The sequence below is a fragment of the Bubalus bubalis genome, chromosome 9, assembly GCF_019923935.1.
Source record: "Bubalus bubalis isolate 160015118507 breed Murrah chromosome 9, NDDB_SH_1, whole genome shotgun sequence".
Lineage (NCBI taxonomy): Eukaryota > Metazoa > Chordata > Mammalia > Artiodactyla > Bovidae > Bubalus > Bubalus bubalis.
The window spans coordinates 50,536,697-50,551,081 of record NC_059165.1 but is presented as its reverse complement, the minus strand read 5'-3'; the positions used below and the strand labels follow the sequence as shown (position 1 = coordinate 50,551,081).

Sequence of the window (14,385 nt, the reverse complement as noted above, 5' to 3'; positions counted from 1 at the left end):
GCCACAACCATACTGTTCAGATCTTACAGCATAAAAGCTCAGCATCAAAGTCAACTGACTTAAGAATGCAAACAAACCTAAGCAGTAGGATTTCTCTTCTAACAGGATGTGTCTTCCCATGAGTAAAGGAGGATTCATATGATGCAGTAACAGACACAGAAATGACTTACCTTACATTATAAGGAAATTCCTTCCAGCAGGACTTCCCCAATTCATGAACATCATACAAAGAGAATCAGCCACTGGTGAAAGTAACACCTTCCTATAGACTAATGACTATGGACACCACCTTCTACAGAACCAATCACTTAACTCTTTATCCTCACATAAAGATAAAATATAAAGATAAAGTACTGATGATACCTACTTCATGGGGTTGTCATTAAAGTATGGAAAAAACTTCAGACAATGCCTACCATATGAGTCCCATTCAGTAAACACTGGTTACAGTAATAATTGTGTTTTTTAAATCACATTTAACATAATAAAATTCTATTGGCCCCAAGCTGGTCTGACTCTGAGGACACTTTTGAGTTCCTACTCTCTTTTAAGAACTGGGCTAGACAACTTCATATACAACTCAAAGACAGGGGCTATGTCATAATCTCTGTATCCTGGAGCTCTTTCACGGTGCTTGTCTCTTGAAAATCCATCTCTGACATGCAGTAACAGAACCACCTGACAAGTGTTTCTGAGGGACTAAATATTTATAGGCCAACATGTCTATTTTCTCTTATTTATGCTATTATTCGTGCCTACTGACTACAGTTGTATCTTCACAATTTTGCTTTTGTGAACTTTGGAGTGTTCTCAAGCCATCTTTGCTTAAGTCTTTGGTCTAAATTTTCCCTCATTCTCTTCTTAATGCCCACGGTTCTGATATGCCTAGCTCATACGAAGCAATCAGTTTTACCAAAGTTCCTTTCCTTTCTACTTCACAACTAGTTCTTTTTCAACTAGTTGCATTCAACCCAAGATGGGAGTTTCTTTTGCTGAATTACATATATTCTCTGGGAGATTATAATTTAAGACATAATCTGAAGCTCTGCTTTTCATTAAATTAGATTTTTTAAATTAATTTAATTGGAGGCTAATTACTTAACAATATTGTAGTGGTTTTTGCCATACGTTGACGTGAATCAGCCATGGGTGTACCTGTGTTCCCCATCCTGAACCCCACTCCCACCTCCCTCCCCATCCCATCCCTCAGGGTCATCCCAGTGCACCGGCCCTGAGCGCCCTGTCTCATTAAATGAGATTTTTATCATTCAAGAGATGCTAGAAGAACCCACTCTTGTCTTGCCTTTGGTGGACCAGCTTTGACATCTGTACTAGGAAAGTCACATCTTCCCTATCTGTGGCTTCCATTGGCCAAGCAGCCCATAGCCATTCCTACAATGAGCTCCCCTCCATGTCCCCTCTGTGACTCACTGCCCAATTTCTGTCCCCCAGGCTGTGAATTCCCATACCTCTTCCCTGACATCTGAGTTCATTTTCTACTCCTATCAATTACTGTTCTTCTGAAAGGAGTACACACCCATGTTTTCTTCCAAACATGTTCCATAAAGTCATCTTTGTTAGCCTGGAGTCTCAGTACAGCTGAATGGTTCAGGGAATGGGCAAACTTATGTCTTGACCACAGCTTTCTAGCTGTATGATCTTGTATGAACTGGGTAAATTTCTTAATTTCTCTGAATACCAGTTTCATTTGGAGTGTTGTGGGGAAAGGTGATGCATGTAAGCTAGCACTTAGGAAGCACTCAGTAAATGATAGATATTACATTTATCAAATATAATTAGTTGGATTTTAGCCACACTCTGCACTGGGTGTATGCATAGGATTTAACCTTACCCTGTTCTCTGTAGAGGCCTCTGTTGGTGACTGTGCACCACTTCCATTTCCTTGTCCCACTCAGTTTTTTCTGCCTCTCCCTCAAATATCAGTTTCAAACTCTACTGCTCACATGAGTGAGTACCCTGCCAAGTAAGCCCTCCCTGTCCAATCTCTGCCAAGAGCTTATCATTATTTCATTCTGATCTTAGGTTCAGAAAAATAACTGTTTTGGGATACCATTAGCTCCTCATACCCATCTTACCCTTCTAAAAAAAACCTTGCAATTGAACAGAAAAATAAAACCCCACCGCCAGTCTCCTGTTTCTCTCCATACACTTCTTTCCCTCCTTGCAGTCTTACTTCCAATCACACCTTCTGATGAAAGCCCACTCCTAAAAGTCGCAAGCAGCTTCTATTTTGTCTAATTTTTCACCTCTTCTTATTCCCATCTCCTGGACTTCTCTGTAGCTCTTTTCTAAATGGATTCTCCTATTTGCAAAGATGAAGAAAGCATGGATTTTGGAATCAGATAAACCTAGGTTAAATAACCACTGCTCCATCCATCTGCCAGAAGTCTTTTCTGTCTCTCCTTCCCCACCCCACTCCTGCCTGGCCTCCAATCCCACTATTATAGGTGCTCATAGCCTCAGGGCTTCTCTTGCTCTAAGGCAAGTGACCCAGCTAAGTCTTGTTCCTTTAGCTGAAAAGCAGGAAGAATGACACCCAGGATTAGGAAACTGCAATGTGGTAATATCTGCCCAGCAACCAGTGCCTGGCCCATGATAGGTGCTTGCATGCGTACTCAGTCACTTCAGTCGTGTCTGACTCTTTGTGACCCAATGAACTGTGACCTGCCAGGCTCCTCTGTCCATGGGGATTCTCCAGGCAAGAATACTGGAGTGGATTGCCATTCCCTCCTACAGGGGATCTTCCCAGTCCAAGGATCAAATCCACGTTTCCCGCGTCTCCTGCATTGGAGGCAGATTCTTTACTGTTGAGCCACAAGGGAAGCCCTTGTTAATTGTTATTTCCCATCTTTTTCTCTAGCTCGATTTTTCTTGCATGATGACTCTTGCCTCATCTTTACATTACTGCTGCAGACAACCAAGCCTCTTTTGAAGGCTGCTCTCAGTGTCTATCTTCAGCCATGAGTTGAGCTCCACTCCTGTACTGACTCCTGCTTTTGGTATATTTCCATTTGGAAGTCAACTCATCCTCCAAGTGACCCAATTGTGAACTCATCTTATTCACCACCAAATCAAATCACCCTTCCTGTTTCTCTTTTTTTCTATTAACAACACAGCAATGTGAGGAGCTATTGAAGGAAATGGGGCTGTTTGTGAATAAAACTAAATTTGAAGGGGGGGATATGGGATCATTTCTCAAACTAGCTGTCCTGTAGAAGAGTATTAGAAAGACTCTTCAGAAGGCTATACAAGAGGTTAAACAGAGACTAACTGGGGCACAATCTGGAAGAAGCAAACAAATGAAAAGAGCTATTCAGTGACAGAGTAAGAGGTGCCCAGAGACATAATGAAGCAGAGGCTGAGTGGACACAGATCGGGGAGTCCTAGAATGGCTCCTATGGGGACCACAGTAGTAGATAAATTAGAACAACTGTCACTCAAGAGGTTTCCATAGGCATGCCCTTTTGAAAACTATAGAGAACAGAACTTGTAGAAGTATATACTTTACTTTTTATTCATCTTTTATTCAAATGGATATCTATCATAGCTTTTAATGGGACTTATGAATTATCTATGCTTGTGGATAAAATATGGGAAGAAGAGGGCCTGATACAATTAAAGACAGTCTGATTGTGCTTAAACTGCTCAGTGGTTTCTCACTGTTCTTAAAATACAGACTACAATCGTGGTGTGGCCTCAAGGACTGCCCTGCCTTTTACCAGCTCCTTTGGGCTCCTGCCCCTGTCTTACTGTGGACTCTCCTCACAAAGGCCTTTGTACGTTTACCTGGTTAACTCCTTCCTTCTCATCCCTAGCAATCTGCTCAAATATTACTGCCTCAAAACAATCTTTCCCTGTCTCCCACACTACATCCCCCAGTACAGGTAACCCTAGCACTCTGTACTTTTCACTGGTTACCATCTTCACAGTTCAGTTCAACTGCTCAGAAGTGTCTGACTATTTGCGACCCCATGGACTGCAGCACGCCAGGCTTCCCTCTCCATCACCAGCTTCCGGAGCTTACTCAAACTCATGTCCATTGAGTCGGTAATGCCATCCAACCATCTCATCCTCTGTCGTCCCCTTCTCCTCCAACTTTCAATCTTTCCCAGCATCAGGGTCTTTTCCAATGAGTCAGTTCTTTGCATCAGGTGGCCAAAGTATTAGAGTTTCAGCTTCAGCATCAGTCCTTCTAATGAATATTCAGGACTGATTTCCTTTAGGATTGACTGGTTGGATCTCCTTACAGTCCAAGGGACTCTCAAGAGTCTTCTCCAACACCACAGTTCAAAAGCATCAATTCTTTGGTAATCAGCTTTCTTTATAGTCCAACTCTCACATCCATCCATATATGACTACTGGAAAAACCATAGCTTCGACTAGATGGACCTTTGTTGGCAGAGTAATGTCTCTGCTTTTTAATATGCTGTCTAGGTTGGACATAGCTTTTCTTCCAAGGAGCAAGTGTCTTTTAATTTCATGGCTGTAGTCACCATCTGCAGTGATTTTGGAGCCCAAGAAAATAAAGTCTCTCACTGTTTCCATTGTTTCCCCATCTATTTGCCATGAAGTGATGGGACCGGATACCATGATCTTAGTTTTCTAATGTTGAATTTTAAGCCTACTTTTTCAGTCTCCTCTTTCACTTAAATGAAGAGGCTCTTTAGTTCTTCTTCGCTTTCTGCCATAAGCGTGGTGTCATCTGCGTATCTGACGTTATTGATATTTCTCCTGGCAGTCTTGATTCCAGCTTGTGCTTCATCCACCCCAGCATTTCACATGATGTATTCTGCATATAAGTTAAATAAATAGGGTGACAATATATAGCCTTGACGTACTCCTTTCCCTATTTGGAACCAGTCTGTTAGAACCATGTCCAGTTCTAACTGTTGCTTCTTGGCCTGTATACAAATTTCTCAAGAGGCAGGTAAGGTGGTCTGGTATTCCCATCTCTTGAAGAGTTTTCCACAGTCTATTGTGATCCACACAGTCAAAGGCTTTGGCATAGTCAATAAAGCAGAAATAGATGTTTTTCTGGAACTCTCTTGCTTTTTCAATGATCCAGTGGATGTTGGCAATTTGATTTCTGGTTCCTCTGCCTTTTCTAAATCCAGCTTGAACATCTGGAAGCTCACCATTCATGTACTATTGAAGGCTGGCTTGGAGAATTTTGAGCATTACTTTGCAAGCGTGTGAGATGAGTGCAATTGTGGGGTAGTTTGAACATTCTTTGGCATTGTCTTTCTTTGAGATTGGAATGAAAACTGACCTTTTCCAGTCCTATGACCACTGCTGAGATTTCCAAATTTGCTAGCATGTTGAGTGCAGCACTTTCTCAGCATCATCTTTTAGGATTTGAAATAGCTCAACTGGAATTCCATCACCCCCACCAGCTTTGTTCATAGTGATGCTTCCTAAGGCCCACTTGACTTCACATTCCAGGATGTCTAGGTGAGTGATCACATCATCATGGTTATTTAGGTAATGAAGATCTTTTTTGCATAGTTCTTCTGTGTATTCTTGCCACCTCTTCTTAATACCTTCTGCTTCTGTTAGGTCCATACCATTTCTGTCCTTTATTGTGCCCATCTTTGCAAGATCTTTGCCATCTTCACAGTAATGATTAATTATAGGAATTAATTAGCTGTTAATGTGAGCTCTATGAGGGCAGGGTCCTTCTTACCTTGTTCACGATTCTTTTCCAGCATCTAACGTAATGCTTTGCATGTAGTATATGTGCAAAAAAATGTCTGCTGAGATGATGAATAAATAAAAGAAAAAATACAAAGTTCACAGAGTAGAGCTGGGTAAGGCCACTTTCAGCTCCAGGATTTCCCATTTCAGTGATTCCTATTTTAGGGACAGAAACATAGACTTTGTCATTATTCATCATTTCCTTTGCTTTCACCCTTTCTGCAGTCAGACCCCCAATTCTGTTAACTGTTACTGAAAAATGTATCTTGGATGGCTTCTTCTCCAATATCCTGTCATCTCCTGTAAGAGCTTCCTGTTTCTCCTCTCACCTCTCCAGCCTCCCATAAGAACTATTCTCTATTTGTCTAAAGCAGTGGTTCTTGAATCCAGATGGAAGAATCATCTTCCAGGGATCCTACTGAAAATATACCCCCAGAGGTCTGATCAGTGGGTCTGGAATGAGGTTTGGGAACGTGTACTTTTTGCAAAGCTTGCAGGTGAGTCTGACGTGCTTGCTGTTTTCGTGCACAGGCTTATCAGGACCCTTGACCTTGCTCAAACACCTCCCTTGATTACTTGCTCCAGCACTGCCTTTCACACTTTTCAACCAAGTGAAATTCTAGGGTTTGGTCTGTTACCCAAAGTGGCTTCTGAAAGCTTGAAGTGTCTCATTTTATCTAAAGCCAAACAAATTTCTAATATCATCCATAACATACCTGAACAAACACCGCCCCCTCACCAAAAAAATCTTTGTGCAGTGGACTTGCAGAGACATACCATGTTTTTCTCAAGGTTTTTACCCTAACCCAACCCTGCCCTCCACCATGGACTCCCAGGGTATGGGTACTCTAGCCTGAGAGGACAAACCTCCAATAAATGTACCAAGCACACAGTGCCAGCAGAGAAATGGATCTGGACATAGAAGCAGAAATACCATGTCCTAGTGAATGGCTCAGCCACTCACTTCTGCAACATAGGTACATACATTTTTATAAAGCTTTTAACTTCTAGAAACCTTTTCACATTTGCCAGTTGTGTCCATTCCCATGTAGTGTCAGGGTTGTTAATCATAGAGTGCTTCCTTTAGAGCTTGGGCAACCCTGGCAGTCATACAGGTTCTCATTCAGCAGTCATCCACAGCGCAGTCACTCTGAGCCAGAAGGAACCTGTGTAACAGCAGGGATATTCAAACAGAGAACTGACCACTAAAATCCTTTCTCTGGGACCCTTTCAGCCTTGAGATTCTCTTCAATGACTTAACTCTGGTAAAAGTCTTGTGAATTGGTCAGCTGAGACATTCTCCCAGTTAGACAGATGCAAAAACTGAGGTTAAAAAGATGCCTCTGCTTTTCCCTCTCCCTGAAAGAGAGCGCTCAGCATCACCTCCATGAAAATGATCTGCCACATCGTCCCTGGACCTTCCCTCTGACTTTGGGTTACCACCACCCTCCTCAGTTTCAGTTCTTAGAATATTGTATTGTACTAACTTATATGCCTCCTCTGTGTATACATGAAGCCTGTGCTGTGAGACTGTCTCTACATCTTATTTCCAGGGTCTAGCACGTAACAGATGTTTAATAATAATTGCCAACTGAGCACTCACCATGAGTCAGGCAGTTTACATATGTACATTGAGCCATTTAATCCTCTCAACAATCATGAAGCTGATGCAGTTTGACTTTCATGTGTATAAAATATGCCATTAATTTTATTGAGGGAGAAATTCATCCAAAAATGTTGCCAGCAGTTGTGAGGGGAGAGTATCTGTACAATGTGTAGTTTCTATTTTTTAAAATCACAGCTAGGGCATGTATATGAATTAGAAAGATGTCAATACAACTTTGTGTTAAAAATTTTGTAGTTTATGGCAAACTCTGGTTCTGTGGTACACTGATAAGTACAGTTCCTGTGAAAGCATGTTTGTGGCCCATGTCAGTGTGTGAATGCACAATAATTTGAAGTTTTTGATATATTTGTAATATTTATCTTCCCTGAGCCCTGCAGTCTCATCACCACCACACCTCCCAATAGAATTCGATGGGAATGTTCATCATGACTTTGCCATCTGTTGCATTTTAAGTTTATTTACTGTAATTTATTTTCAGTACCTACTTTAAAATGTGTCATACATGTATTTTTTTTAAATATCCCAATTTTACAGATGAAAAGACTAAGGCCTAGACAGGTCAATTTATACACCCAGCCCTGCCCACCTCCAAACCTAAGTTTTTTTACCATGCTTTCCACTGCTTGTCCAGTGGAGAGAGGCATTCCCAGGTCTATTACGTGAAGGACTTGCCAGATAAGCCACAAAGACTTAATAGGTGAAGATTTCAAGGTGGGAAGCAGGGGAGGGAAAGGGAATCTAAACAGTTCCAGGAGGGACCGCTTCCATCAGTGAATGGTACAGCCAGGCAGCTGGTGTGAGACTTTATTTCTTACCCTTCACACTCCTCCTACTATGGCCCTTGTAGTTCTGGTGTTTAGAATTCAAGAAACATTCATCCTCCTGGAACTGGCAAAGATCCTGCCCCAGGAGGGCCCAGGCAGGGTTTTGTCCTCCACCTAAAATTCCATTCGGGGAATCCCAGCCACACCCCAAGTGGGGGTGGAGGCGCAGAGCTTGCCAGCCCTGATTCTTCTCCCTGCACAGCTGTCAGGCCGCAGAGGGGGCAGAATGTGGCACCACATTGCAGTCATTCCAGCTCTGGGGAATTTACTGACAGAACGTCCCACAGGAGGCAAGCTCAGGGGCTTTTTATAGCCCTCTAAGAACCTAGGGGAAAACTCATCTCCTGAGAGGGGATAAGTGGGGCACGTGTCTTTTCTGGGCACCATTCCCTCAATCATGCAATCTCAGATGCCCACAGTCCAAATCAGGGTAAGGGTTATGGCTAAGTGAGCAGTGTGGAGTGGTGAAAGCATGTTCAATGACCAAGGTACAGGGATCCTGACTTGAATCTCGTCCTTGGGCTTCAGTTTCTTCACCTGTCAGGTCGAGGTGTTTATTACAGCATGGGTCGCAGTACACCTTGGTTGTTAGACCAAATCCAGACCCCAACATCTTTTTGTAAATAAAGTTGTACTGGCCCACAGCCATGTCCATTCATTATGTTTTGTCTAAGGCTGCTTTTTTGCCAAAAGAGCAGAGTTGAGTAGTTGCAACAGAGGCCCACATGTGGCCTGAAAAGCCTAAAATACGTACTATCTGGTCTTTTACACAAAAAGTTTGCCAACCCCTGAATTAATCTGTCGAGTTTGGGAGTGTCTGCCTGGAGTACTGTGGTGAGAAAGATTCTGAGGGTGTGTCCAGGCTGAGGAATGAAGCCCTGTCTTCAGATCATTCAAGAGTACGCACTCAAGACTAATATTTGGAAAGGCCCCAGAATGCCATTTACCAGTGTTTTTCAAACTGCATTTAGCCTCAGAATCCTTCTGCAAATAAAATCTTAAACAAAGAGTTGCTCTGGGGGAAGTGGGAATGAAAATACTGAGTACAGTCCACTCCATCTTCCAACTCCCAAGGCAGCCCCCAGAGAAGCCTCCCAGACCCCAGAGCTCCATCTGCCGAACATTTGAAAACCGCCTGTCTAATCTCATGCCTCTCACTTTACAGCCGGGGAAACGGAGGCTCAAGGGGTGGTGTCGTGCCTCAGGTCACATGAGGGACTCCCAGTCAGCTTTCCCCAGAACCACTGACTTGGTCAAGAGATGTCAATGGAGCACAGAGTTCTGCTGGGGAGAAAGCCTGTCCACTGGCCTTGGGGGCCTCAGGGCTGCCACTGGTACATGACTGGCCTTACATGCCCTTGCTGACCCAGCAACCCCAGGGGTTCAGGGCTGGGACACCGCTGACACCTGCCCATGCTTCATGGTGATCTAGTCAAGGCTTAGAAAACTTTTTTCTGAGACCACGAGAATCAAAAGAAAAAAATCAAAATTGAATTGGACCATATTCTTAAAAATATTTCATTGATACCAAACATACTTTTGAAAGAACACTGTAAATTTGCTACATCAATTTGTTCATTTTTTCTGTTTTCTTTTTTAAAAAAAAACTTATTTAATAGATAAAATATCTTTAAATCAGTGAAATCTTAGAATGGAGAAATTATGATAATTTATACTAAGTCTTTCTTTTGAAGATAGAATCAGATTTATTCATTTGTAGAATAAATATTTATTCTTCCTGCCCATTCTTGTTGAAGAGTTTGCAAAGGGTAGATCCAGCCGACATGAAACCAAGTGGGATTTTTTTTTTTTTTAAGCTTTACTTGAAGCAAAAAGAAAACTGATCTAGGGGTGTGCTGGGAAGCCAGAGGGACTGATCGCATTTCCTCACCTCCAGCCAGCAACCAGCTCTAAGGGGTAACGGGGAAGCATAGGGTTCCTACACCCCAAACCTCTTAGTGAGGCAGAAAAACTAAGACTGTCACCAATGCCTGTGACATGAAGTCATATCTGGTTAGTGTCCATCAAAGAGAATACATAAAGGCTCAGAAGACTCAAGGGACACTTTTTAGCCAGGAACCTCAGAAACACTGGGGGATCAGCATTCTAAGTAGAGACAATGGCGAGTCAGAAGGGGAGAGGCACAGAAGCCGTGCTCAGAGCACAGGTTGGTCAGTGTGCCTACAGCCCAGAGAAGCAGGCAGAGGTAAATGGGGCCTCGAGAAGGGCTTTATCCTCCAGGTCCACAACAGCGGCTGTGACTGGTAACTAATAATAGAGGTAGCACTGGCTGCGGTGTCGGGTTGCCAGGGTTTGAATCCCCTCTGCTCCTTCTATTTAATACCGGGTCTCAGTTTCTTCAGCTAAAAATGGAGATAACAAGCTCCTGTCTGACTATGGGGGACAATTGGATTTCTGCAAGAAAAGCAGTCCGCATGCAGGAAGCTCACAATTAAAAAAAAAAAAAAAAGCCAATGTTTAAACAACACTTCTATAAATGATCTCCTTTCTTTAAATGATCGCCTTTCTTTAAAAATCAGGATGGATTCCTCTCACTTCTTGCCTGCCCATCCTGGAAAGGGATGGAATTACAGAGGGAATAAACCACAGGGAGTATAGGGAGCATATGAAGCTCTTTCATCATCTGAGTCACAAAGGAAACTGGTGTCTGGGCCCTGGGGAGCTCTGAAGCGGTGTGAGCAGGAGGGGGTTATGCTGTGTGTTGCCACTTGCGGAAAATTAAAGCTCACATTAGAGTAGAAAGGGAGAGATTAGAGTTAGGAGCTGCAGCAAATACTGCATGTGAGCAGCAAACTTCATAAGGCTACCTCACCTTCCTGTTTAAGAACAGAAAAACATAAAACTTCACACTCCGTCCATTTTCAAAGAAAGCGTGTAGAATTGTTGATCTCATGGGAGAGCAGAGGAAACATCTGTCCAGGGTTCTTCAAGACTCAAGACAGTCATTCCCGGGACCTTTAACCATCATTTTCTCAATCTCACCCCCAGCTCTGGAGGCAGGAAATCACTCTAGGCATCTCCGAAAGCCTCCCAGGGGTGGCTCGGCTCCCTGTGGGCTGCACTCACAGGGGCCTGGCCCAGAACATAATCCAGGGTTAGCACTGGAAGGCTTTTGCAAGCAAGGAGAAGGAAGGAAGGAAGAGAGGGAAGAGGATGGACTTACCACCTGGGCAGCAGGCAGGGTGGCCATTCTGAGCAGAACCTTTAGCCTCCCACCTAGAATGTCTAAACTCTGGGAGATACCTGAATCCCCTGTGATTACTAACATCATCAACAACATTAATAGTAACAACCAACCTTTGTAGGAGGTCTCATGTGTGCTTGGCACAGAGCTTAACACTTTTTCTACGTTATCTCCCTTTCTGCTCACCACAACCTTCCAACATGAGTGGTCTTATTACCTCTGCCTCACAGATGAGAAAACTGATGTCACCTGCCTGGGGTCGCTGGGCTAGCAAGGTCAAACCCCAGGTGTGATTCTGTGTGCTTCTCACCATAGTCACCCGTGTCACAATTACCCACTATACTAACTCACCCCCACCTTCCTGCCAAGAGGCAGTCCACCAAGACTCAGCCCCTCTGGGAAGGGATAGCTGGCTCTCTTCTTAGTTCAAATTTCTGGAAAGTTCCTACATACAGTGGACCTAATAATATGGTCTGGGAGATGCCACCGCTGGTCTGGACTGTCCTCCAGAGCCCCAGAGAACAAGTCTGCCTCTTCTTGCCTCTTCCCCCATCCCCATAAGCCCTTCTGCTCTTGGAGAAGGCCGTCACAGGCAGCATTAGCAGCCCTCTCCCTAACCTGTGGTTGTTCCTCTGAATTCTGGGCCATTAGTTAATCTCTTTGCAGTGCATCTGCTTTGTGCCCATTATGGTACTGGGTACCAGGCAGCAGCAGCAGATATTAAATCAGGCATCATCTCTACTCTCACAGTTCACACTTTAATGGAGGTCATTGAACAAATTGTCTGCCCTGGAGGCTCTCGGAGAAGGCAATGGCACCCCACTCCAGTACTCTTGCCTGGAAAATCCCATGGACGGAGGAGCCTGGTGGACTGCAATCCATGCGGTCGCTAAGAGTCAGACACGACTTCACTTTCACTTTTCACTTTCATGCACTGGAGAAGGAAATGGCAATCCCACTCCAGTGTTCTTGCCTGGAGAATACCAGGGATGGGGGAGCCTGGTGGCTGCCGTCTTTGGGGTTGCACCGAGTCGGACACGACTGAAGCGACTTAGCTAGAGGCTCTTAACAGGTAACCTCACCTGTCCAGAAGAGCAGGACACGCCTCCTGGAGGAAGTGGCCTCTAAACTAATTCTCAAAGAATAAATGGGCACTGTCTAGGGAATAGGGGAGAGTTTAAATAATGACATTAGTCAGTTTGGTATGTGTCAGGAACTGTTCTAAGTAGTTCATATAACACCTCGCTGGACCCTCATGACAGCCCTGTAAGGTGTAGTTATTATTATTATCCCCATTATTCAGATGTGGAGACTCAGAAAAGTGAAGTAACCTGCCCGGGGTCATATAGTATAGTAGCTGGAGAACAAGACATGCAAAGGAAACACCACAAGCAAACAGTAGTGGGGTGGGGTCTCAGATATTGAAAATAGGTAATAAATAGTAAAAAAAAAAAAGTTTTTAAACTCTACTGAACAAAACAAAGATAAATATACTGTTCCCATTAGTGCAGCCTGAGGCCTCTGTTGATAATTTTATAATTCTTTAATCACACGAAGGTTTCTATGGGCTGATTGTCAACCTAACCCTTGCTTTTCTGAATAGGGATGCTCATCTCTTGAATCCTACACGTGTTCTGTTGTTTGATTGAGGGAAAGGGGGAGCAGATGACACACATTTGATCATTAATGTGATCATTAATCACAACGTACCAATTTATAAAAACTTCTGTTTACAGACTGTTTACTATCACTTTTCACAGTTACTGTCAGGTTTGAGTCTCACAACAGGCCTGAGAGGTAGACAGAGCAGTTACCATCACTCCACTTTAATGCTGAGGAAATAGAGGCAACTTGCCCGAGCCCACACAGCCAGTAAGCATGGAGCTTGAGCCCTAGGTTTTTGGCTCCAACTCCTGTGTTTTCCCCTCTACACCAAAACACAGCGAACAGTGAGGGCCAGAAAGATGTGAACCTGGCACCTATGACCTCCAGCAAGCTCTTCAGCCTCTCTAGGCCTTAGTTTCTTGTCAGTAAAACTGAGATAAGAAGAGCTCCTACCATATGCAGTTGCTGCAAAGATGAAATAAACATAATAGGCACAGAGTGTTAGCCATGGAGAATATTCTCACAATGGAGTATCATACAGCACAATAAACGAACACAATGACAGGCAACGATATGGATAAACCTTAGCAGTATCACAGTAAGAAAAAGTCACAAAAAATTACCAATAACATTATGCCCTTTTAATAAAGTTTCAGTTCAGTTCAGTCCCTCAGTCGTGTCCGACTCTTTGCGACTCCATGAATTGCAGCACGCCAGGCCTCCCTGTCCATCACCAACTCCTGGAGTTCACCCAAATCCATACCCATTGAGTCAGTGATGCCATCCAACCATCTCATCCTCTGTCATCCCCTTCTCCTCCTGCCCTCAATATTTCCCAGCATCAGGGTCTTTTCAAATGAGTCACCTCTTCACATCAGGTGGCCAAAGTACTGGAGTTTCAGCTTCAACATCAGTCCTTCCAGTGAACACCCAGGACTGATCTCCTTTAGGATGGACTGGTTGGATCTCCTTGCAGTCCAAGGGACTCTCAAGAGTCTTCTCCAACACCACAGTTCAAAAGCATCACTTCTTCAGCGCTCAGCTTTCTTCACAGTCCAACTCTCATATCCATACATGACCACTGAAAAAACCATAGCCTTGATTAGACAGAGCTTTGTTGGCAAAGTAATGTCTCTGCTTTTTAACATGCTATCTAGGTTGGTCATAACTTTCCTTCCAAGGAGTAAGCATCTTTTAATTTCATGGCTGCAATCACCATCTGCAGTGATTTTGGAGCCCCCCAAAATAAAATCTGACACTGCTTCTACTGTTTCCCCATCTATTTCCCATGAAGTGATGGGACCAGATGCCACAATCTTAGTTTTCTGAATGTTGAGCTTTAAGCCAACTTTTTCACTCTCCTCTTTCATTTTCATCAAGAGGCTTTTTAGTTCCTCTTCACTTTCTGC

The 14,385-nt window shown here is 43.6% G+C and overlaps 1 protein-coding gene and 1 long non-coding RNA gene across 6 annotated transcripts in view; one reads left to right on the top strand and one right to left on the bottom strand.

Annotated features, from left to right (window-relative positions):
- AFAP1L1 (actin filament associated protein 1 like 1) overlaps positions 1-14,385 on the top strand; it is a 73,734-nt gene that overhangs the window by 3,855 nt on the left and 55,494 nt on the right. The gene's annotated exons all lie outside the window — the stretch shown is intronic.
- LOC112586871 overlaps positions 14,018-14,385 on the bottom strand; it is a 57,818-nt gene continuing 57,450 nt past the window's right edge. For all 5 annotated transcript variants that reach the window (XR_006641394.1, XR_006641396.1, XR_006641395.1 and 2 more), the window contains exon 6: positions 14,018-14,057. This is a non-coding gene — a long non-coding RNA (uncharacterized LOC112586871). The remainder of the gene's footprint in view (positions 14,058-14,385) is intronic.